This window comes from Acinonyx jubatus, chromosome B3, assembly GCF_027475565.1.
Source record: "Acinonyx jubatus isolate Ajub_Pintada_27869175 chromosome B3, VMU_Ajub_asm_v1.0, whole genome shotgun sequence".
NCBI lineage: Eukaryota > Metazoa > Chordata > Mammalia > Carnivora > Felidae > Acinonyx > Acinonyx jubatus.
This window is the reverse complement of record NC_069386.1, coordinates 110,305,594-110,328,819: the sequence shown is the minus strand read 5'-3', so window position 1 is coordinate 110,328,819 and position 23,226 is coordinate 110,305,594. Positions and strand designations below refer to the sequence as shown.

The window sequence follows — 23,226 nt, the reverse complement described above, 5'->3', positions numbered from 1 at the left end:
GCTTAACCGACTGCGCCACCCAGGCGCCCCTGTTTTGTTAAAATTTACACAGTTTATTATTTTTCTCCTCTTTTGTGTGTAGGAGTACCACTTTTAATCAGTCATTCCTAGAAATTTATGGCCCAAACAAATTTCAAGAAGGAACTCCCATATTGTTTGTTAGGTAAAAGTAAACATATTGAACTCTTCCTACCGTTTAAGCATTATAAACGCTGTAACCAAAGAAGCTAGCCAAAACTATATCACCAATTATGTTTTCAGTTCGCTTGCCAGGGCATTTTTGTATTTTCATACACGCTATCTAGAACCTTTGAGGAATTAGTGATGAATTCTACTTTGCTAAGTGTGCAGGTTAGGCATAAGTCAACATTAACTACTCTTTGTATAAGGCAACATACTAAGCACCCTTTCGGGGGGAGGTGAGGGAGGGTAGTGAAGAGAAATAGATGTCTAAAGATCTTTTAATGCAACTGGGAAGGGAGCAAGAAGGAAAGGAAGGAGGCAAAGACATCACCATTAAATGTGCATCTACAAAGCCCTGTGATGGGTACTTTTTTGTTTTACACTGTTCAGAGATCCTGTTGTGGATGACAGAAGCTGATTCTGGCATATTTAAACAGAAAGGAAATTAACAGCTAACCTACTGAATCTAAGAAATATGGAGAACCTGATTTGGAAAATGGTAAGGAATCAAGGAAATATAAGCAGAAGAGTCTTGGCTCAGAAATACTGATTAAGATTATGCTGCAAAAACCTCTTGCACTAGTACTGGGACAGTTGGACATTAGCCCCTGGACACTTACTACCACCCCAGGAAATAATCTTTGTTTCCTGCATCACTGCATAACTCTCCAGATTCAAAGTTCCAGTAGAGTTTGTGTTGGGACAAAGCTAGGTCATGTGCTCACTCCTTGCTGCCAAGTAAGAAATGGAATGTATGTCCTCGTTACTCTAACAAGGGTAGGCAGAACTCAGTCCCCACCAAAACTGATTCATTGGTGAACAAGGTTTGAAATGGAAAGAAGATTCAGATGTTGGACAGCCAACAAAATGGCAAGACTCACTGCTGTCTACCACCTTGCTTTCCTAACATCCATATGCACCACTCGTCCTTCATGTTAAAACAAAAATCTAGGGGTGCCTGGGTGGCTCAGTTGGTTAGGTGTCTGACTCTTGGTTTCCGCTCAGGTCATGATTTCACGGTTTGTGGGTTCAAGCCCCATATAGGGCTCTGTGCTGACAGTGCGGAGTCTGCTTGGGATTCTCTCTCCCTCCCTCTCTGTCCCTCCCCCGCTCACTCTCTCTTAAAAGTAAATAATTTTTTTTTTTAATTAAAAAAAAATCTCTATATTAAAATACATCCTCCTACAGTGTCTGGGTAACTCAGTTAGGAGTCCGACTTCAGCTCAGGTCATGGTCTTGCAGTCCATGGGTTCAAGCCCCATGTTGAGCTCTGTGCTGATAGCTCAGAGCCTGGAGCCTGCTTCATATTCTGTGTCTCCCTCTCTCTGTGCCTCCCCCACTCGTGCTCTATCAAAAATAAATAAAAATTTTAAAAATTAAATAAAATAAATCCTCTTGCCTAAAAACAATGACCCATCATAGAATAGAAAATGTACTCATCTTCCCAAAGGGAAATGACCCAATGTCTCAATAGTCTCTGCAGTCAGCTCCAAATTGAATATTTTATTTTTTGTGATATTTTATTCCTCCTCTAGTGATGATATAATCCTATCGTTATATAATGTAACTACGGTCTAAACTGTAAAGCAAACCACCAACATAACACAATACACAATAGTGTGGAAGAAAGGGAGATTACGTGAAATACATGGCAAAATAAAGAAGTAAATACAAGACAACAGTAGTCACACCTATAATTTTTCACAAGATATTTACGATATGTGGTGCATGTGACTTTCTTTTTTCACTCCCTACTTCATCTTCCCTTTCCTTTCAGACAGCATCTTAGTTGGCCAGGGTTTGGTTTTGGAGGCCCTTCCCATATAACGATGTAGGTGTCTTCATTAACTTTTTGCAGCTTGGCAGATAAATAACTTAGGTTCCATCCATACTTCTCCCTGTCCGCATTACATAGCAACAACCTTACATGCCCCTGATAGCCAAAATCAATAACTTCTAACAACCTATTAACAACCACCAGACCCCCCTCCCCCTTGCCTCTTTGTCCCGTAGTATCTAGAGCTGCAAGTGGCCAGGTATCAAGTCTCAGCTTTAATTTTAATAGAACCATTATAGCCCTATAGGAGCACTGCCCACTTGGATTCTAAAATCTTGAATGCAACAGAGCCCAGGTGTCAATGGGCAGCCCCACTTCTACTCTTGGTTCCCAGACATATGTGTTTATCTAATTGGGAGCAAGTTTGTCTTAAAACACATGTCTGGGCAAATTAATTTATCAAAAATATTTTTAAGACATTTATACAGGGGCGCCTGGGTGGCTCAGTCAGTTGAGCGTCTGACTTCAGCTCAGGTCATGATTTCACGGTTTGTGAGTTCGAGCCCCACATCGGGCTCTGTGCTGACAGCTCAGAGCCTGGAGCCTGCTTCTGATTCTGTGTCTCCATCTCTCTCTGCCCCTTCCCTGCTCATGCTGTCTCTCTTTGTCTCTCAAAAATAAATGTAAAAAAAAAAAAAAAAAAAAAATTTTAAAAGCAATCTTTAAAAAAAAAAGACATTTATACAGATAAAATGATACTGTTATCTCTTAGGCTTTGAAATTCCTACATTCTGAAGAATTAAAATAAATAAACTCAATATTGCCTTTAAAAAGCTACTTGTTCAATTAACAACACAGGAAAAAACAGATGTTGGCAAGTATGCGCAGAAAGGAGAACCCGTGTACACTGTGGGTAGGAATACAAACTGGTGCAGCCACTGTGGAAAACAGTACAGAGCTTCCTCAAAAAGTCAAAATTCGAAATACCCTATGACCTAGCAAATGCAACACTAGGTATTAACCCAAAGGAGACAAAAATACTGAACCAAAGAGGCATATATGCTCCCTGATATTTACAGCAGCACTATCGGAAACAGCCAAACTGTGGAAACAGTCCAAATGGCCACTGACTGAAGAATGGATAAAGAAGATATGGTATACATACAATGTAATATTACTCAGCCATTAAAAAGAATCAAATCTTGCCATTTGCAACAACGCGGATAGAGCCAGAGTGTATTATGTTAAGCAAAATAAGTCAGACAGAGAAAGACAAATACCACACGATTTCACTCATTTGTGGAATCTAAGAAATAAAATAGACAAACATAGGGGAAGGGAAAGAAAAAAAAAGAGGGAGGCAAACCCAAAGAGACTCCTAACTACAGAGAACAAAAACTGAGGGTTGATGGAGGGAAGTGGATGGCGGGTGGGCCAAATGGGTGATGAGCATCAAGGACAGCACTAGTGATGAGCACTGGATGCCACATATAAGTGATGAATCACCAAACTCCACAACCAAAACCAATTTTACCATATATATTAACCAACTAGAATTTAAACAAAAACTTGAAATAAAAAAAAAAAAAGGCTACTTGTTCAGATTCTCAAAGAATAAAAAGATACATAATCTATTTTATTTAAGCCACTATGAATATAGCATGGGCAGAGCCAGGTGGATATTTTGAGATATTCATCATTAAGATAACAGCTAACACAAAATATTATTCAAATATTAGCAGATCTATGTAAACCAGAAATTGTTAATTTCGGTTTTTGTATTCTTACCCAATGCCTGGTCCTTTTTCATAAAACTCCTCTAGTATTATATGCTAAGTAAAGTTTTATAGCAACAGAGATTCCCACTAAAGCTAATTATAAGGAAACATAAAGTTACAAGGCATAATATGTTAAATCCTAAAAGTGCTGTGAACATTTGTGTTTGTGGTGAATTGTTACATTAATGTCCCTCAATAAATCTCACTTCCTATATCTATCCTTGGTTGTCCCTTTCCTCATGACTCTAGATGTAGTCATGTGACTTGTTTTGACCAATGGAACACTAGCAAACATGAATCAATCAGAAGCTTAATTTGGGTTTGTGCATAGGACTTTCTCCTACTAATATGTACCAGTATGAGGTGAAAAAACCTGAACTGGCCTCCCTGAAAATGAAACATCACATGAAATGAGAAACCCAGGCATTCCAGTCACCCTAGCTGAGCCTGGTGCCCTGATGATCTATCAGCTACATGCAACCAGATGACTAGACTAAGTCCAGGTGAAGCCAGCATAACTGACCAGGCTACCAACAGAACTGTTATAAATAAATTGTTATTGTTTTCGATTCCTAAGTTTTGGGGTGTTTTCTTATACAACATATCTGACAGAGGATGCTACAAATATCCTGTATTATTAATATTGAATCCTGTGTTACACAAAAATGAATGGAAGGCAGACAGAACGAATGGGAACAATAAGATTGTCCTGGAAACCTCTAGAAGGGGAAGAAAACTATCCCTTGGAAAACATATTAGCACACACTTTTTAACAGTCAAGATGATTTTTGACGACAGCCTTGTTTAAACACACTTAAATCACAGAATCCAGTGGATTCAGAAGGGAACATATAAATAATGACAGTGAAACCACAACTACCTTTCTTGTAATTTAATACTTTGGTTAATGAGAAAAACATGGAAGCTTTAAGAATAAAATTACACAGTACCTTCAAAAACCACATAGCATGTTCTACCTTATGATTTAATGTTAAAAAAAAGTATCTTCTTTCTCCTAGAATATTTCCCTTAGAAAACATAATTCTGCCAATATAATTATAGACAAATTTCTAAAGATGTAATTTATATAGGCAGTCATTTCTATTTATAAATGCCAAACATCTCAGTCTTTGTTCACTTAAATCAGTGTTGCCTTGCCTTTTATTTAAAAGTGGTAATTACAAGTTGCTTTCTATTAAGCCATCATTTTATCATTACGTTCTTGACAAAGCTTGGGAAAATATTTTAAAATCTTAATACTCAATAAACATTATCAATTTGTTTTTTTAATTAGAACATGTAACAAATGCTTGAAGTAGAAGTCTTTGTATATTCTAGTACCCAAAGATGCTATTACAATTGCCATGAAGGATCATCGATTTAAAACGGCAATGAAAGAAAACATGTCTGTAAATCTTCAATGAACTCAATAATATAAGAATTAAATTAAATGAACTCATTTAATATAAGACTGTATAAACAGGTTTTTAAAACTAGTTTTTAAATGGAAGCATTTATAATTTGGGGCCCAAAGTTAGGCTAATCTCTCAAAATCAGTTGCTCTGAATATAAACTAGTTTCATTTCATTTTCTACATCAGAATACATACCTAAAAAGGAATATCTAGTGGGATTATTTAAATCTTTCTAATTATGCCCTTCCATTTCTATTGATTTTTGCAATCCTTTCACATAAATAATTCTGACTTCAAAAATATCCTGCCTTGAACTTCCTATCAAGATGGCATAGTGAGTTTATATTTAGACAGACCCTATCACAGCTCCAAACACATGGTAATGACAAAAGAGAAAAGAAGAAAACTGAGGGGGGTGGGGGATGGGGATGGGGAGATATTTAGCTAGCCTTAAGAAACAACAACAACTCAACTAAAAAATGGGCAAAAGACCTGAACAGACATTTCACCAAATAGGATATATGGATGGCAAATAAGCACATGTAAATATGTTCAACATCATTAACCAATAGAGAAATGCAAATCACAATGAGATATCAGTACATACCTACTAGAATGACTAAAATAAAAATACAATAACAAATGCTAGCAAGTATGTGGAGCAATTAGAATTCTCACACATTGTTGGGGGATGCAAAATGGCACAGCTACTCAAGAAAGCAGTTTGGCAGTTTCTTAAAAGTTAAACATACACTTACCATAGGACCCAGCAATCCCAGCAATCTAGGTATTTACCCTAGAGAAACGAAAACATATGTTCACACAAAAACCTGTACATGAATGTTTACAGCAGCTTTGCTCAAATACTCCAAAACAAAAACAAAAAACAAAAACACCCAGATGTCCTAACTGTCCTTCAACTGGTGAATGGATGAACTGTGGCACATTTGTACAACAAAATACTACTCAGCAATAAAAAGGAATGAACTATTGATACATGCAACTTGGCTGAATCTCAAAAACATTATGCAGAATGAAGGAAACCAGTCTCACCTAAGGCTAAATAATGTATGATTCCACTGATACAACATTCTTAAAAAGATAAAACTACAGTGATGAAGATCAAAACGGTGGCTGCCAGAGGTTATAAGTAAAGGAAGGCATAACTAAAATGAAATAGCACATGAGAAGTTTTGGTTTCATTGGGATTATTTTCTATCCTGACTATGGTCATGGAGACATGCACCTATACATGTGTTAAAATTCATACAACTATGCCAAAAAAGGAAGGCGGATGCAATAAGTGAAGGGAATTAAGTGCACACTTATCTTGATGAGCACTGAGTAATATCTGGAATTGCTGAATCACTGTATTGCACACATGAAACTAATATTATGCTGTATGTTAACTACATTAGAATTAAAATAAAATTAGGGGGCCTGGGTGGCTCAGTTGGTTAAGTGGCCAACTTCAACTCAGGTCATGATCTCATAGTTGATGAGTTTGAGCCCTGCATCAGGCTCTGCTCAGGATATTCTCTCTTACCCTCTCTCTCCGCCCCTCCCCAGTGCGTGTACCCATGCTCATTCTCTCTCTCTCCCAAAATAAACTTTAAAAAATAACTAAACTTAAAAAAAATTTAAGAATTAAATCTATATTTACATATTTTAATAATTACATAAATAGTATTTAAATATTTATATTTATTCCCCACATTGCTATCTTGTGGTCCAGAAATAAAATAAAAATGTAAAGTGGTGAGCAGAGCTAAAGCTACAAACCTATTGAGCTCCTTTGTTCAGAAGAAAGCAGTAGCAGATTTTCAGTTCCTGTAGGGTAATAGGAATTAAAGTTTGCTAGCTCTAGCAAAGACCACAGCTAGACTCACTGCTTGAACTTACACTACAACCCTAGTCTCTGGAAAGAAGGATGAGAGGAAAAAATAAAACTACTGTCAAAATACTACTGAGACTAAGGCTTTAAAGGAATTGCAGAGAAGGAGCCCAAAAACCTGCAAAGATATTATTCCCCTCAAGTTGTTGACTTACTCCTAAACTGCATATATATAAGGCAAAACTCTAAGAATGCCAAAAGAAAAAGACAGCTGGGAAGTTAAAGATCTGAGCTGAGATTTCAGTAACCTCACAACTGAAGAGATTACAATTTAAGGCCTGGCAATTTAAAAGGACCTTGATAAAATAACCTGGCCTTTGAGTTGAGACTTCAGAATGGCCTGGGTTTAGGACTAAAGGCCCCAACATCAAATAAGAACAAAAGTGAAATAGTTTAATCCTAACAAAGCCTAAAACAAGATCACAAAAATAATTCACAAAACAGACATGTAAATATTTTACATCAAAATATCATTCCCGTTTTAAGTGTAAGCCTTCAAATACTTATGTTCCTATTGTATGGATTTAAAACAGCTAATTCATGTGAAGCCAGTTTATGCCTCATAGTACTTCAGTATTCATATAGCTGTTGCTCTGATCTAATAATAAACTACTTTACCTTCTATCCTTTCTCTTTCCTGCTTCCTATGAATTCAGCTGGTAAAAGATTCAACTTAACATAAGCTAATTCAACCTAATGAAATCTTAGTTCAGCTGTTCTGCTAAATCATTCATTTTCCTAGTTCCAATCAGATTAGATGAAATCATTTTTATACACAAAAAAATAAAAAGATTGCCGGTCACTCTATTTACTGGAGTTCTCTTAAACCTGGTTCCCTCTCCTAAGTCAAATGGCTATGGTTGGAAAGAACAGTATCAAGAGATAGAAAATGCACACCTGCCTGGGTATACTTCTTATGCAGAGGCCAGTATTATAGAAGCGATATCCCTCAGAAAGATATGAGGGTGGAAAAGCAATCACTTTAGAGTCTAGGCTTAAAGGCCAACAGAGTCTCAAAAATTAATACTTGTGCTCTGCAACCTCCTCTTAAATCATTCAATATATACTGACTATCAACTATACATGAATAATATTATGCCATATGGCAAATAATTGTGTAAAAGAGGATCCCCATACTTAGGAAGTATGCAATCTAGTTGAATAATATTCATATACATGACACACTTAAATAACAAATACAAGGTAGGATGTGATTAAATGCCAAAATGAATAGAAACCACTGCAAAGTAAGGGTTTGAAAAAAAGTCTTACAATAAATTTAGATACCGCATAAAAATGTTGTAGTAGTTACCCATTCATTAACCGGTAAGTTCACGTTCATCAAAGCAGACTCAGGAAGGGCACCTGGGTGGCTCAGTAGGTTAATCGTCTGACTCTTGATTTCAGCTCAGGTCATGATCTCACGATTCATATGATCGAGCCCCACATTGGGCTCTGAGCTGACAGTTAGGAGCCTGCTTAGGATTCACTCTCTCCCTCTCTCTCTCTCTCTCTGCTCCTCCCTCCCCACTCAAAATAAATAAACATTAAAAAAAAAAAGCAAACTCGGGAGAAATCCCAAATATTAAGACAAACCCTATTTTTTTAGGATAACAACTGTATTTCAGAAGATTTTGTGTAAGTTTATTCTTAAACTTTTTATGATGCATTTGGTAGTACAGTCAATATAAAATGGAATCCATCTCTCTGTGCACTCTTTCAAAAGAATGATTCTTTTAAAAAACAGGATGATTCATTTACTTGTTCAATAAATATTTATTAAGCATCTGCTGTATGCCAGACACTGTCATAGATGCTAGGGAGACAGAGTGATAAACAATAGAGACATTTATAAAATAGCCACTTCATTCTCCTTTTGATAAATATTTATGAATACTATATCAATCAATTTAGGAAGGAAAATGAAAATTATCGCTTGGTAATATTATAGAACTTGATACAACTTAAACAAATGTGTGTACATAGATGTACATATATATTTGATATACCATATGTGTAATATACCATTCTATGTAATCTACCATATGTTCAGGATCTGCTACAGAGATTTTATTTTGTGACACAATAAATAAACACTGGGTGCTTATGCTACTACCATTTTCTGTTTTTTGTTCTCTGTTTTTAAACTAGTAACTTGTTTATCCTTCAAATTCTGAATCCACTTTCGTTCCAGTATTTTAAATCTATACATTAACATTACCTGTCACAAATGAATAGACATTTTTCCAAAGAAGACACACAGAAGGCCAACAGACACTATGAAAAGATGCTCAACATCACTTACCATCAGGGAAATACACACAAAACTACAATGAGATACCACCTCACACCTGACAGAATGGCTAAAATCAACAACACAAAAAACAACAGGTGATAGCAAGGACGTGGAGAAAAGGGAACCCCTTGCATTACTGGTGGGAATGCAAGCTAGTGCGGCCACTCTGGAAAAACAGTATGGAAGTTCCTCAAAAAGTGAAAAATAGAACTACCCTACGATCCAGCAATCACACAACTAGATATTTACCCAAAGAATACAAAAACACTAACTCAAAGGGATACATGCATTCCCAATGTTTATAGCAGCATTATCTAATCTACAATAGCCAAATTATGGAAACAGTCCAAGTGTCCATCAATTCATGAATGGATAAAGAAGATGTGGTATATATCTATACACACACACTGAAATATTACTCAGCTATAAGAATGAAACCTTGACATTTGCAATGACATGGATGGAGCTAGACAGTATTATGCTAAGTGAAATAAGTCAGTCAGAGAAAGACAAATACCATATGATTTCACTCATATGTGGAATTTAACAAACAAAACAAACAAGCAAAGGGGGAAAAAAAGGGAAGCAAACCAAACAACACATTCTTAACCATAGAGAAAAGGTGATGAGGATTAAGGAGTGCACTTGTTGTGATGAGCACTAGGTGGTGTATGGAAGTGTTCAATCACTTTATTGTATACCTGAAACTAATATTACACTGTATGTTAACTAACGGGAATTGAAAAAAAAAAAAAAAAACTATAGTCAAGAAACTGATGGTTACCAGAAGGGAAGTGGATGGGGGTATGGGTTAAATAGATGATGGAGATTAAGGAGTGCACTTGTTGTGATGAGCATCAGGTGATGAATGGAACTGTTGAATCACTATATTGTACAACTAAAACTAATAGAACACTATATTAATTATACTTACATAAAAACATTAATAAAAATATATTATCTGTCATATATTGGCTGAGAACTATTAAAACCTTTATATTGTACCATGTATGTATGATTCTATTCTTGCCATAATAATTTGCACTGGAAAATTCATTCAACTTAGTAGGAATGAAGTCCTTACACACCCATTTTAACAGAATGAAAATGAGGTAATTAGGATCATTTCTAAAGTCTGTTGTGGCTCTGAAAGTCTGATTCCCTGACTATATAATTTACAGTATAAGAGCAAAGCATACATAAAATCCAATCACCTAACAGGTTCTGTACTTAATTTAAAATGTCATTAGTCCCATTGTTGAATTGGCCATCCTACAGAACCTAACCTTAAGTTTATTTCTGTCCTCATCTCTACCCTTGATTACACATCCATCCTAAGTCCATGTGGTTTTCAAACATTAAAACCCAGAAAGTCCAGGAAAGTAAAATATCCTAAAATGTAAACTTTTAGATAAGTAGCCTAAGACTTTTAATTTGTACTAAATTATATCTAATACCATTTCACAATCAAGATGAAATAACAAGGCTTTTTAATAAAATTAAAAAGGAAGATAAAGAAGCCAAGAAATTAAAATTCATATTGAAAACCAGTAATTTAGATTAAATGAGAAATTGAATATAAACTATAAAAAAGAACCAAATGAGTTCTTAAAAGTACTCTATTTGAAATTAAAGCTTTAGTGGAAGCATTTAACAATATACTGGAGATGGTAAAAGAAAGTGAATTTGAAAACCAATCAATTAAAATTATTCAACTTTGCAGAGAGAAAAGGGACTGAAGAAAAATGAATAAACCTTCAGGGACCTGAGAACCAATATGAGATGATCTAAAATATGTGTAATTGTGTTGCTAGAGGAAAAAAGAATGAGACTGGGGCAGAAGAAATATTTAAAAAATAATGGCCTAGAACTTCCCAAATATGAAGAAAAACACCAAGTTTCAAGCAGTGTAGCCAATCCCAAGCAGAATAAATACAAAGAGAACCACATCTGGGCATATTATAGTCACACTGATAAAAACCAAAGATAAAGAAAAATATTGATCGAATGCAGTCAGAGAAGGAAAAAAGAAGGAAAAAAGACTTCATGTATAAGACAAACAAGGATGACTACTAATTTCTCATTGGGGATCAGAAGGCAATACAACGGTGTCTTTTTTTTAATTTTTTAGATGTTTATTTATATACATTTAATATAATGTATTAAATGGGGGCGGGGAAGAAAGACAGACACTGAATCTGAAGCAGGCTCCAGACTCTAAACTGTCAGCAGAGCCTGAAGCGGGACTTGAACTCACAAGCTATGAGACATGACCTGAACTGAAGTTGGATGCTTAACTGACTGAGCCACACAGGCATCCCTAAAATGATGTCTTTAAAGTATGAGGGTGAGGAGGTGGGAGGGTAGAAGCAACGTAAAATTTTGTATTCAGCAAAAATATCCTTCAAAAATTAGGTAGGCATTTTCAGCTAAATAAAAACGGAGAGATTCCTTGCCAGCCTATATACACAATATGAAATGCTAAAGCATGTCCTGTAGGCCAGAGAGAAAGGATACCAAATGGATACTTAGATTTACAGGAAGGAACAAAGAACACCAGAAATGGTAAATAAGTTGGTAAAATACAAAGACTATGTTTTCTTTCTTCTCATTTTGCTTAAAAGTCAAATAACTATTCAAGGCAAAATACAACACTGTAAGGTGAAGTTTATAACATACATAGAAGTAAAATATATAACAAAAATTACATCCAAAAAGAGGCAATAAAATGGAATCATACTGTTGTAAGGTCTTACACTGGAAGTTGGAACAAGGAAGCAGGGCGAGTCAAGTGGAAAATGAGACATCAACAGAGAGATGTAGGAAAGGTTAAATGTGAGGTAAATTTCCAAGGAAACAGAAATATTCTTGTGTGGTGATTATGTGGAAGATACACGGATAAGTTGTCAATTGGGGCAACAGAGGTGACTGGGTCATATATGTATCTTAACATACTAGAAGCTAATCCAGGCTTCTACAGAGCAGGAGTGGGAAAACTCCAAAAAATAAGAGAAAGCTGCAAGATCTCTTGAGATGTAGGATCAGGACCTGCAAAATAGCCCTTAGCCTTATTCAATTGGCCAAAGAAAGTAACACAAGGGTGAGACAAAAGGCCCTCACAATGGAAGGAGAATCCAAAAACTGTGCCCATTTTTGCAATTTACCACAGTATGTTTAATAAAGAAAAGACACAGAAAAGAGGCAGTTTACTAACAGTGAAACCAAAGAGTTGATGGTCATTGGAACATGTGAAGCACACAGGATGCAGAGAACTGTAAAATAGGTACCAAATAACCACCAAAGAAACTTAGAAGCCAAGATGATGAGAATTTCTTTAAAAGACAAGAGGGTCATGGAAATGGCATATTACGTATCCTTACTACTGAAACAATCACTATGAAAAAGCCTAAATGGGGTTGCCTAAAATGACATTAAAAAAAAAACAAAAAACAAAAAACAAAAAAAAAAAAAAACTATGTATTTTTAAACCTAAGTTAATATAACTTAAGGACTTCTCAAAATGCTACCAAAGTTGACTGGATGACTTATTAATATTAGCACACTTGGAAATATCTTACCTTAGCATTATTTTGTATGAATAAATTTTTCAGTGATATTTCTTTTACATTAATTCAAATTGATAACGCTTGTTTTAGAAAGGTGAGTAACTTTAAAGTATTCACTGGAAAAGATATTTCAATGCCATCTTCCTTTCAGTTACACTAAAACATTTAAAATTGGCATCAGCTGGTCATAAATAAATCAAAAATCACAACTTAACAGCTTTATATTAACTGAATATGGTAACTTAAAAACTAGATACCTGAATAATTCAGCATTCTTTTGAAAAGTACAAACAAGGATTCCACTTTACTAAGTCTATTAAGTAGCTATCACTGAATGTGAGATTTTGAAATCCCTTTTTTAAACTCCCTCATTCAAACACTAGGTTACCTTTAAGTTCTTTATTTTTTATTTTTATTTTTTATTTTTTTAATGTTTATTTATTTTTTGAGAGAGAGAGAGAGAGAGAGAGAGAGAGAGAGAGAGAGAGAGAGAGAGAGAGATGGAGCATGAGCAGGGGAGGGGCAGAGAGAGACACAGAATCCAAAGCAGGCTCCAGGCTCTGAGCTGTCAGCACAGAGCCCTATGAACCGCGAGATCATGACCTGAGCCAAAGTCAGATGCTTAACTGACTGAGCCACCTAGGCACCCCTAAGTCATTTACTTCATTGAAATAAAGTTGTAGTGTAATATAATGTAGTGCGGTTAACAACATGTACAAGCCAGACTACCCAGGCTAAAATTCCAGCTCCACCAGTAAGCTATGTGACATATCACTCCAATTCTCTGTGCCTTAGTTTCCACATATGTAACATTGGGAAAACAGGCCATACTATCTCATCAGGTTATTAACTTTAACTGAGTTAACATATATAAAAGTGCTCAATACAGAGCCTGACATATAGTAAACATATGGGTTAGTGATGATGATGATGATGATTTTCTCATGTTACATAGAAAAAGCCCTGGATTGGGGCTTATATGTCGATTCTGCCACTTGTTACATCTCTGAGCAATTTACTTGACTTCTATGAGCCTCCTCCACTTCCTTACCGATAAAATGGTGGACTCTAAGCCCTCTTTCAGTATGAGAATCTCTCATTATGCTGTAACATCAAGGAGAAAATTCACAGCTACTTCTCTTATTAAATTAGGAGCTCATTTCATCTGTTTCCCCTGCTCATTCTGAAATTCTTTCTTTCTCCCATCTCATTTATTTTCATTCATTTTAATATTTAACTAATTTTCTTTAGATTCACCAGTCCCATTTTTTTCTTACTTGTCTCTGCTGATATCTTCCTAGGGGCTTGATACAATTAAATTCTTACTTGTCTCTACTCAGACCATTTCCTATAACCCAGTCTAGCTGTGGTTTGCCACACTATGAGGGAATAAGAACACCAATAAGCACAACATTTTTACAACATTCTTCCATTTAAGTCTCATAAGCATCACTCTGTAAAAGGTTATCACACTCAGAAAGAATGTGATGTGACTCATAACATGCAAAACCAGAATATAAAACTAGGATAAACACCTCAAAATATTATTTTAATATTTTAATTTTTAGTATTTATTCCTTACTTTCCCTATCTTACTAGAATGAGCATGAAGTTAGTTATTGAGAAGACTTAATTTTGAGCACCAACTCTGATACTTACTGTTTGACTTTGTACAGGATATATCACCACTCTGAACCTCAGTTTCCACATTTATAACACTGGGATAACAAAAAGGTTTGTAAGAATAAAACAACAACAAAAATATGTTTCATAAAATAAGGAGCTATACTTTTTTTCAACACCTTGTTGTTCCCAACACGTGTCTATGTCTGATTCATCGCATAATTATATTTTCTCCCCTTGGCCAATGTAGTAGCATAAGATTGTATCAGTTTTTACTCACTGTTCTGAATTAGTTCTCAGACTCTTTTGTTCCTTTTAGATCTTCTATGTTTGGAAAAGTAAATTCCACTGAACCAAACTAACATGGTAACCCAAAAATTTGTTGAGCATCAACTACACGCCAGGAACTGTGAACCAGAAAATAATATATGGAGAAAAAGAAGAGATTTCCTAAAATGGGAGAAACATCATTAAAAGTAGCAGTCTGATGTCTGATAAATTTTTTTCCACCTACAAGAAACTGAGAGATCTTTTTCCTCCTCTATATTTCTACTCCTTTAATTTTAACTCTTTCCCCCTTCTCTGTTAGAAAGAGGGAGAGAACATAAAGAAGAATGAGGAAAAGCTGGTTCAGATGCAAAGGCTACACCAGGGAGAATGAAATAAACACAGAACTCCCAACACTTCCTGAGTAACTAAGAAACGGGAAGAAAAATAACAAAATTACTAAGCATGTATAGCTTGCCTGTTATCGTCTGGACTTCAAGTATACTGTCACAGTTAATATCTATACAATCTTGAGGAACAGGCATTCTTATTTCACTCAAAAAATATTTACTGGGCACTTATTACATGCTAGGCACTGTTTCAGTTACTAAGAATGTGTCAGTAAATAAAACAAATAGATGAAGATCCCGGCCCTAGTGAAGCTTATTCTAACAAAGGGAAAAGACAATAAACAACTCAACATGTAAATTAAAAAATATGTTAAATGGCAATAAATGCTATAGAAAAAAAATAGAGCAGGTAAGGGAAATTAGGAGTATACAAGGGAGGAATATATGTGAAAAAGAGAGTTTGAGAAGGTGACATTTAAGGAAGTTGGTCCTGTGGTTCCTGGGAGCCAGGCGACAACTCTGAGCAGGGAAGTGAAACATTTTACTTTTGGAAGGGGATCACTTGGCTACTGTGTTAAGAAAAGACTGTAAGAGGGAGTGTAAAAGTGCAACGGAGAGACAAATTACCAGATTACTGCAGTAATCCAGGTGAGATAAAATGGTTTGGACCAGGGTAATAGCAGTGGAAATAGTAAGAAATTGATGTATTTTAAGTACATTTTCATATTTTCAAAGTATGGCTTGACAAGCTTTTGATTACAAACTGGTTGTGGGAGTAAGAAAGAGAAGAAATCAATGGTGGCTCCAACTGGGAAAAATGTAGTAGACATTTACAGAGCTGAAAAATATTGTGGCAAGAGCAAGTTTTGAGCAGGAAATCAATAATTTGGATACAGACATATTAATTACACAATGTTAATTAGACATCCAAATGGCAATGTCAAGTAGTATATACAAAAATATATATCCCCTACTTGACAGACATAGATAGACAGATATAGACATAGGAGTGTGGAATTCAAGAGAGGGGTCTTAAATGGAGATATAAATATAAATTTGGCAGTTGTCAGTATATAGTTGGTATTTAGAGCCATGGTCACAAGGGAGTGAGTGTAGACAGAGAAGAGAACCAAAGACAGATACCCCAACTTTTAAGAGACTGAGAAGAAGGAAAAATGATACAGGAAGAAAGATCTTTTAAAGTATAATTTCCTGGAAGCCAAGAAGGGATAGGCAAGAGACAATAATCAACTGTTATCAAATGTTGCTGCTAAGTCAAGGGAGATGTGTATTGAGAAATTAACTTGAGATTTGGCAATATAAAAGTTATTGGTAACTTTATTGAGAGTAGTTTCAATGCAATGATAAAAAATAACTGTACTGGATTTAAAAGGAAATAGAAAAAAATGTAATTGGACACAGTGAGCATGGACAACTCTTTCAAATAGTTTGTTGTAAATGGAGAGCAAATAAAGTATTACCTGGTAAGGGAAGGACGGCCAAATAAAAGATGTTATAAAAATAAAACATCTTTTGTCTTTTTATGGCAGTGATGCAGTACTGAGAAAACTTTAGTAAGAGTAGAGAATTGATGAAACAATATTATTAAGGATGCATAAATAAATGAATATAATGCACAACAGAGATACTGGCTTTAGAAAAGTTGAAAGTAATAGGTGAGAATATAGAGTATAGGAATTAGAGATTTTGGTAGGTAGATGGCTGTGATAAAAGGAGTCCATGCAAGTTCCCTTCTGATTGCTTCAATTTTTTTTCAGTGACTTAAGAAGCAAAATCATCAGCTGAGGACAAGATTGGGGAAAAGATACTGTCAGGAAGTCTGATGAGAGAAAACATGAAATAAGCCATCTAAGAGAATAAAAAAATAAATGCCCTAGGAAAATGTAGTATGAATGCCAGATAATATAAAGGACTCACTTGATGTTTATGACCATTAATTTAAAGTAAAACTGGGGCACCTGGGTGGCTCAGTCGGTTGAGCTTCCAACTTCGGCTCAGGTCATGATCTCACAGTCTGTGAGTTCGAGCCCCGTGTCATGCTCTGTGCTGACAGCTCAGAGCCTGGAGCCTGTTTCAGAGTCTGTGTCTCCCTCTCTCTCTGACCCTCCCCCTTCATGCTCTGTCTCTCTCTGTCTCAAAAATAAACAAACATTAAAAGATAAAAAAATAAAACTCGTCAGCACGATTTCGCATTTTCCTCTAGACATAGAGGTCCACAGGTACAGATTGAATTTAAAAGAATACTGAATGCCACCTGGGTTATACTTTTTCTGAGTATGACCAACTTAGAGTCAGACAAGAAAGTTAAGGGGTAAATGCCAGGGAGCTGAGAATGTATGCTACAGATAATAAAAAACCTATAAAATTTAAGTTAGATAAAAGAGGAAGTGATGACTGAAGGAACAGAGGGACAATTTAAAGATTGGATCAATAAATCAATTATTATTTCTATTTTATAAATACAAATTAAATAAACTGCCCAAATCACACAGCATTTTAGTCACACAACTAGAAAAGAATCTGAATCCAAATGTGCCTCATTCAAGTCACTCTTCCACGGTACCAACACCACCAACCTGTCTTGTAAATTTAATTTTCATTGGCATGCCAAACTCCATTGGGTTGGACCTAAGGCAAAATTACACATTAGACCATTTTTCCCAGCCCTCTTTCACCTCCCTCTTCTTCTATGGCCCAAATGCTAAGAGCCTTTCAGAGTCCAAATGCACACATGAGTCTTGCCCTCCCCAATTTGTATAAAGTTACTTGCACTTTTCCCTGCCAATGAAACCCCTTCATGAAAATCTGAAGCACTAAAAATTGCTCTCTATATGAAAACATCTATAAATGACTAAATAAACCTAACCTTCTTCATGGGTAGTCTCATTCTAACAGGGTGTCTGTTTGACCCATTTTAAACTTACTGTGAAATACATTAGGTAGAAATAGTTGAGCTGGACCAAGAATTTTTTGTTAACTTTTATTTCTAGCACTCTTTCCCTTAAGAAATATACCCTTTACAAAATTCCACAATTCTGAATTTTATCTTCTCTCAGAGAGTAAGAAAGTGATGATACTACATGTCATGGATCAGACCCAAATTTTGGCTAAAGATGTTTTATATTTAGAAACTGAAATATTATAAATTGAAGTAAATTGAAAGTAATAAATAAGTAAATTGAAAATTAATTATAGTAAGTCGGGGACTACCTGGCAAAGGAAGAACTAAATGTAACCAGTTTAAGGGCTCTTCTGTAATTATGAGTAAATAGTTAAAAAGACAAAATCTCATTTCTAATTTATGTCAAGATTATCATTTCCAAAGAACTATCAGATTAGCATAACAGGAAGGTTTCAATCCTGAATATACACCAAAGTATCATCACTGATGACCTTAGAGGGCAGAAGGTAGAATTCTACTAGAAATACTACACACCTCTGTATTTATTTTCAGTTCGTATGTGTGGTAAATTTTATTATAATTTGTAATTATTCTTTCCACCTTCCTTCAAAAAGATAATCCTCTCCACCTGTTCCTAAGTAGCTGACAGTACTCTTATAGAGAAGTAAACATCTCTGCCCCATTGACTTTGGCTATTGATTTGCTTTGGCCAATGACATATAAACAAACATCCAACCAGAAGTTTCAAGAGCCACTGTGTATTTCTGCCAGATTTCTTTCTTTTTTTCCCTGTTATTAGAACAGCATGTCCCAAATAGAAGTTGTTCTCCAGCCTGGATCTCAGAATCATAAGACACATGGAGCAAGAGCAAAGCTACTGCCAGCCTTAGCTAACACGTAGCAAGAGCAAAACATAAACCTTTGCTATTGTAAGCCAATGAAATACTGAAGTATTGTAATCTGTTATGCAGCCTAACTCAGCAAAAGTTAATACAGCATGTATTACTTTTATAACCAGAAAAAAATACAGTTCACTGCTTCAATCTTTGAAGACATTAGTTACTGTGATATCTCAAAAGCAAAAAATGAATGAAATCCTATTCTTAAGATATCAGAGAGCTTATGAAGTAAGAAGTAGATAAACTAAAATTCCAAAAGAGAAGAGCCCTTGCTAGCTGAGTTGACAATCACCTGCTATTTCTTTCCCAGGAGCATTTAAACATTCTGGGCACTGACTGAGAATTGAGATTGATCCAGGCAGAAGGACTGGTAAAGACAGAAAGCAGCAGAGCTTTTTAGAGTGGTGGACTAAAAATTAGAAAGTGCCAAATGCAAGGCTAAAAGGGATATTTGCTGAGTTCTATGGTGATGCAGGACGCTGGGAGAATAAGCTAGAATGGCAGAGTGAAATCTCCCTCAGTCTCATGGTACTTAGCAAAAAACCTGCTAGAAAAAGGAAATAACCATAAGCAGGTTTTCAATATTTGCCTGAATTTGAAGCAGTGTGAAGCAAGAGATCAAAAGGCCAACCTCAAAACTTCCAAAGAACAGACTTGAATCTCCTGTAATCTTCTAGATGGTAAAGAAACAACCTGACAGTTTCTCAGTCAAAAACCTAGTAACTCAAGACTGGCAAAAGAGACATGACTAACTAAATCTTACCAAAACTGCAATCCAGACTGACCCTAATTAAATTTAGTTCAATTCTTAATTAAACTGTAGTGTCAGCACCACAGCCAGTTGGCTCAACAGTTGAAAAGGAAAACCATCTCTGAGAATGCAAGCTGGTGCAGCCACTCTGGAAAACAGTATGGAGGTTCCTCAAAAACTAAAACCAGAACTAGCCTACAACCCAGCAATTGCACTACTAGACATTTATCCACGGGATACAGGCGTGCTATTTCGAAGGGACACATGCACCCCCATGTTTATAGCAGCACTATCAACAATAGCCAAAGTATGGAAAGAGCCCAAATGTCCGTTGATGGATGAATGGATGAAGATGTGGTGTATACACACACACACACACACACACACACACACACACACACATATACATACAACGGAGTATTACTTGGCAATCAAAAAGAATGAAATCTTGCCATTTGCAACTACATGGATGGAACTGGAGGATATTATGCGAGTGAAATGAGTCAGTCAGAGAAAGACAAAAATCATATGATTTCACTCATATGAGGACTTTAAGAGACAAAACAGATGAACATAAGGGAAGGGAAACAAAAATAATATAAAAACAGGGAGAGGGACAAAACAGAAGAGACTCAAATATGGAGAACAAACTGAGGGTTACTGGAGGGGTTGTGGGAGAGGGGATGGGCTAGATGGGGCACTAAGGAATCTACTCCTGAAATCATTGTTGAACTATATGCTAATTTGGATGAAAATTTTAAAAAATAAAACATGAAAAAAAAGAGAAAAGAAAAGGAAAACCATCTCTGGAGGAAGAGATTTTTTTCAGCCTCTATCTAGTTAAATTATATATTGTTTACTATAGAACTTTAAAAAAATGAACATCTATTCATATAACTACTCTACTTTTCATTATTATTCATGGTATATTTTTTCCTTCCTTAACAACATATGTGAAGAGACAAGAAAATATGACCTGTAATCAAGACAAAAAGCAGAAAACAGAAGCAGTCAGAAATGATGCAGGTAGTGGAATAAGCAAAGACATCAAGCAATTATTAATATGTTCATAAACAGAGAAAAAAGTAGACAAAATATATAAAAGTATGAAGACAGTCAACAAAAAAAATGGAAATCTATTAAAAAAAGAATCACACAGACTTCTTAGAATTGAAAAAATAAGATAAATTAACTTAAATTCACTGGATGGATTTAATATTTGTCTGGGCACAGCAAATGAGAGAACTAGTAAGCTTAAAAAACAAGTTAGTAGATGGGGCGCCTGGGTGGCTCAATCAGTTAGGCATCTGACTCTTGATATTGGCTCAGGTCATGATCTCACAGTTCATAGGATCAATTCCTGCATCAGGCTCTGTGCTAACAGTGCAGAGCCTGCTTGGGATTCTCTTTACCTCTCTCTGCCCCTCTCCTGCATTCTCTCTCTCTCTCTCAAAATAAATAAATATCCTTAAAAAAAAAAAAAAAAACAGTAGAAATACCTAACTCATAGAAAGAAAAGAATAAGCACAACAGACATATGACATCTAATGATGACAAAACATCTAACAAGTTGAGGAGAGAGGAGTGAGATTAGGGTGGAAACACTTAAAATATTTATTTATTTAAAATTTTTCCTGCAAAAGATGAATGCAAATAAAATCATGCTTAGACACTACACAAACTGTTATAAACTACAAACAAAAAAAATTTGTTAAAGCAGTCAAAAAATGCACATTACTTTTAAAGGAGCAATAATAAGACTGATGGCTGACTTTCAACAAAAATTATGGTAGCCAGAAAAGGAGTATTTGTAGTGTTGAAAGAATAAAAGATACCAACCTAGAATTCAGCATGAGGAAAATTTTTCTTCAAAAAGTCAAAATAGAGACATTCACAGACAAAAGCTAAGAAAATCTGCATTTAGCAGATCAGCACTAGATGAAATATTAAAGGAATTTCTTCAGGGAAAAGGGAAATTATCCCAGATGGTAGCAAAGAACTCCAAAAGTAAATGAAGGGCACTAGAAAGGGTATATATGGGGATAAATACAAAAGAACACTGATTGTTTAAAAAATGTCTATGTGGTTTATAACACACGTTGAAGTAAAACATATAAACAAACAGCAGAGAAGGAGTAAATGAAATTAAATTGTGTTAAGTTTTCCATTGTTCAATAAGTGGTAAAAGTACTGATACTAATAAAATATTAAAATATCTATGATAACTAAAAAATTATAATTATGGAAGCTCTAAACAAAAAGCTAATAAAAATGAAATTTAGAAAACTTGGCAAATCAAAAAATAGAAAAATTTTAAAGAACAAAAAAAAGAAAGAATATGAGATAGAAAATAACAAGAGAAATGATAGATTTCTATCCAACTATTATTAGTAATTACATTAAATATAAACAGAATAAACATTCCAGTTAAAACACAGATTGTCAAACTGGATTAAACAAACATGACTGAATAATATGCTATTTCCAAAAGACACTTAAATATAAGTGTCTTAAATGTAAGAATAAGATAGGTTGAAATAAAAGGAAGGAAAAAAGTAAACCACAGAATTACTGATGAAAAGACTGAATGACTATGTTAACAGAAGTTCAAAGTAGACCTCAAAGCAAGAAATACTACTGGAGATAAAGAAGGACATTTCATAATGACATAATGGTTCAACCATAAATTGTAACAATTCTAACTTTTTATATACCTAATAAGAGTTCCAGAATATATAAAGGAAAAGCTGAAAAAAACTGAAAAGAAAAGAGATACAATCATAGTTGGTGATTTTAAGATTCTTTCGTCGTACTGATAAAAACAGGGAAAAAAAGTCTTTAAAAGATTTGAACAACTCAATTAACACTAACATCAACAACTCAATTAACACTAACATCAACAAACTTCAGAATAAACATTCTTTCCTAGTACAGATGAAATATACCAATCTAACACAAACTCCTTCAGAGGATTGAAAAGGGAGACAAAAAGAACACTTCCCAATAGTTTTTATGAGGTCAGCAAATCTTCATATCAAAACCTGACAAAAATTTTACAAGAAAGGAAAATATAGGCTACTATTTCTTATCAATAGATGTAAAAATCCTAAATAAAATATTAACAAATTGAATCCAATTATACATCATGACAAAGTTGGATTTATCCTAGGAGTAACAGGATAGTTTAACACTGAAATCAATCAGTGTAATTCATCATATTACATACTTAAAAACACAAACCAGATTATCTCAGTAAAAGCAGAAAACCATTTGATAAAACTTACAGCCATTAATAATTCAGAGAACTAGAAATGGATGGGAACTTCTTTAATCTGATAAAGATATCTACAAAAACCTACAGCCAACAAAATAATTGATATTGAAATACTAAATATTTTCTCCCCTAAGTTTAGGAATAAAACTATCACTATTTCTATTACCATTGTTCTGAAAGTCTTGGCCACTGCAATAAGGAACAAAGAAAAAATGTACAAAGACTGGAAAG

General features: G+C 35.0%; 1 protein-coding gene and 1 long non-coding RNA gene across 17 annotated transcripts in view; both read right to left on the bottom strand.

Moving 5' to 3' along the window:
• Nucleotides 1-23,226, bottom strand: part of GPHN (gephyrin) — a 618,401-nt gene that overhangs the window by 576,505 nt on the left and 18,670 nt on the right. The window lies entirely within an intron of this gene.
• LOC128316058 (uncharacterized) lies at nucleotides 9,541-22,594 on the bottom strand. Its single transcript, XR_008299479.1, has 3 exons — nucleotides 14,186-22,594; nucleotides 12,921-13,089; nucleotides 9,541-10,240 (listed from the first exon to the last, which is right to left on the bottom strand). It is a non-coding gene; the product is annotated as an uncharacterized LOC128316058 (long non-coding RNA).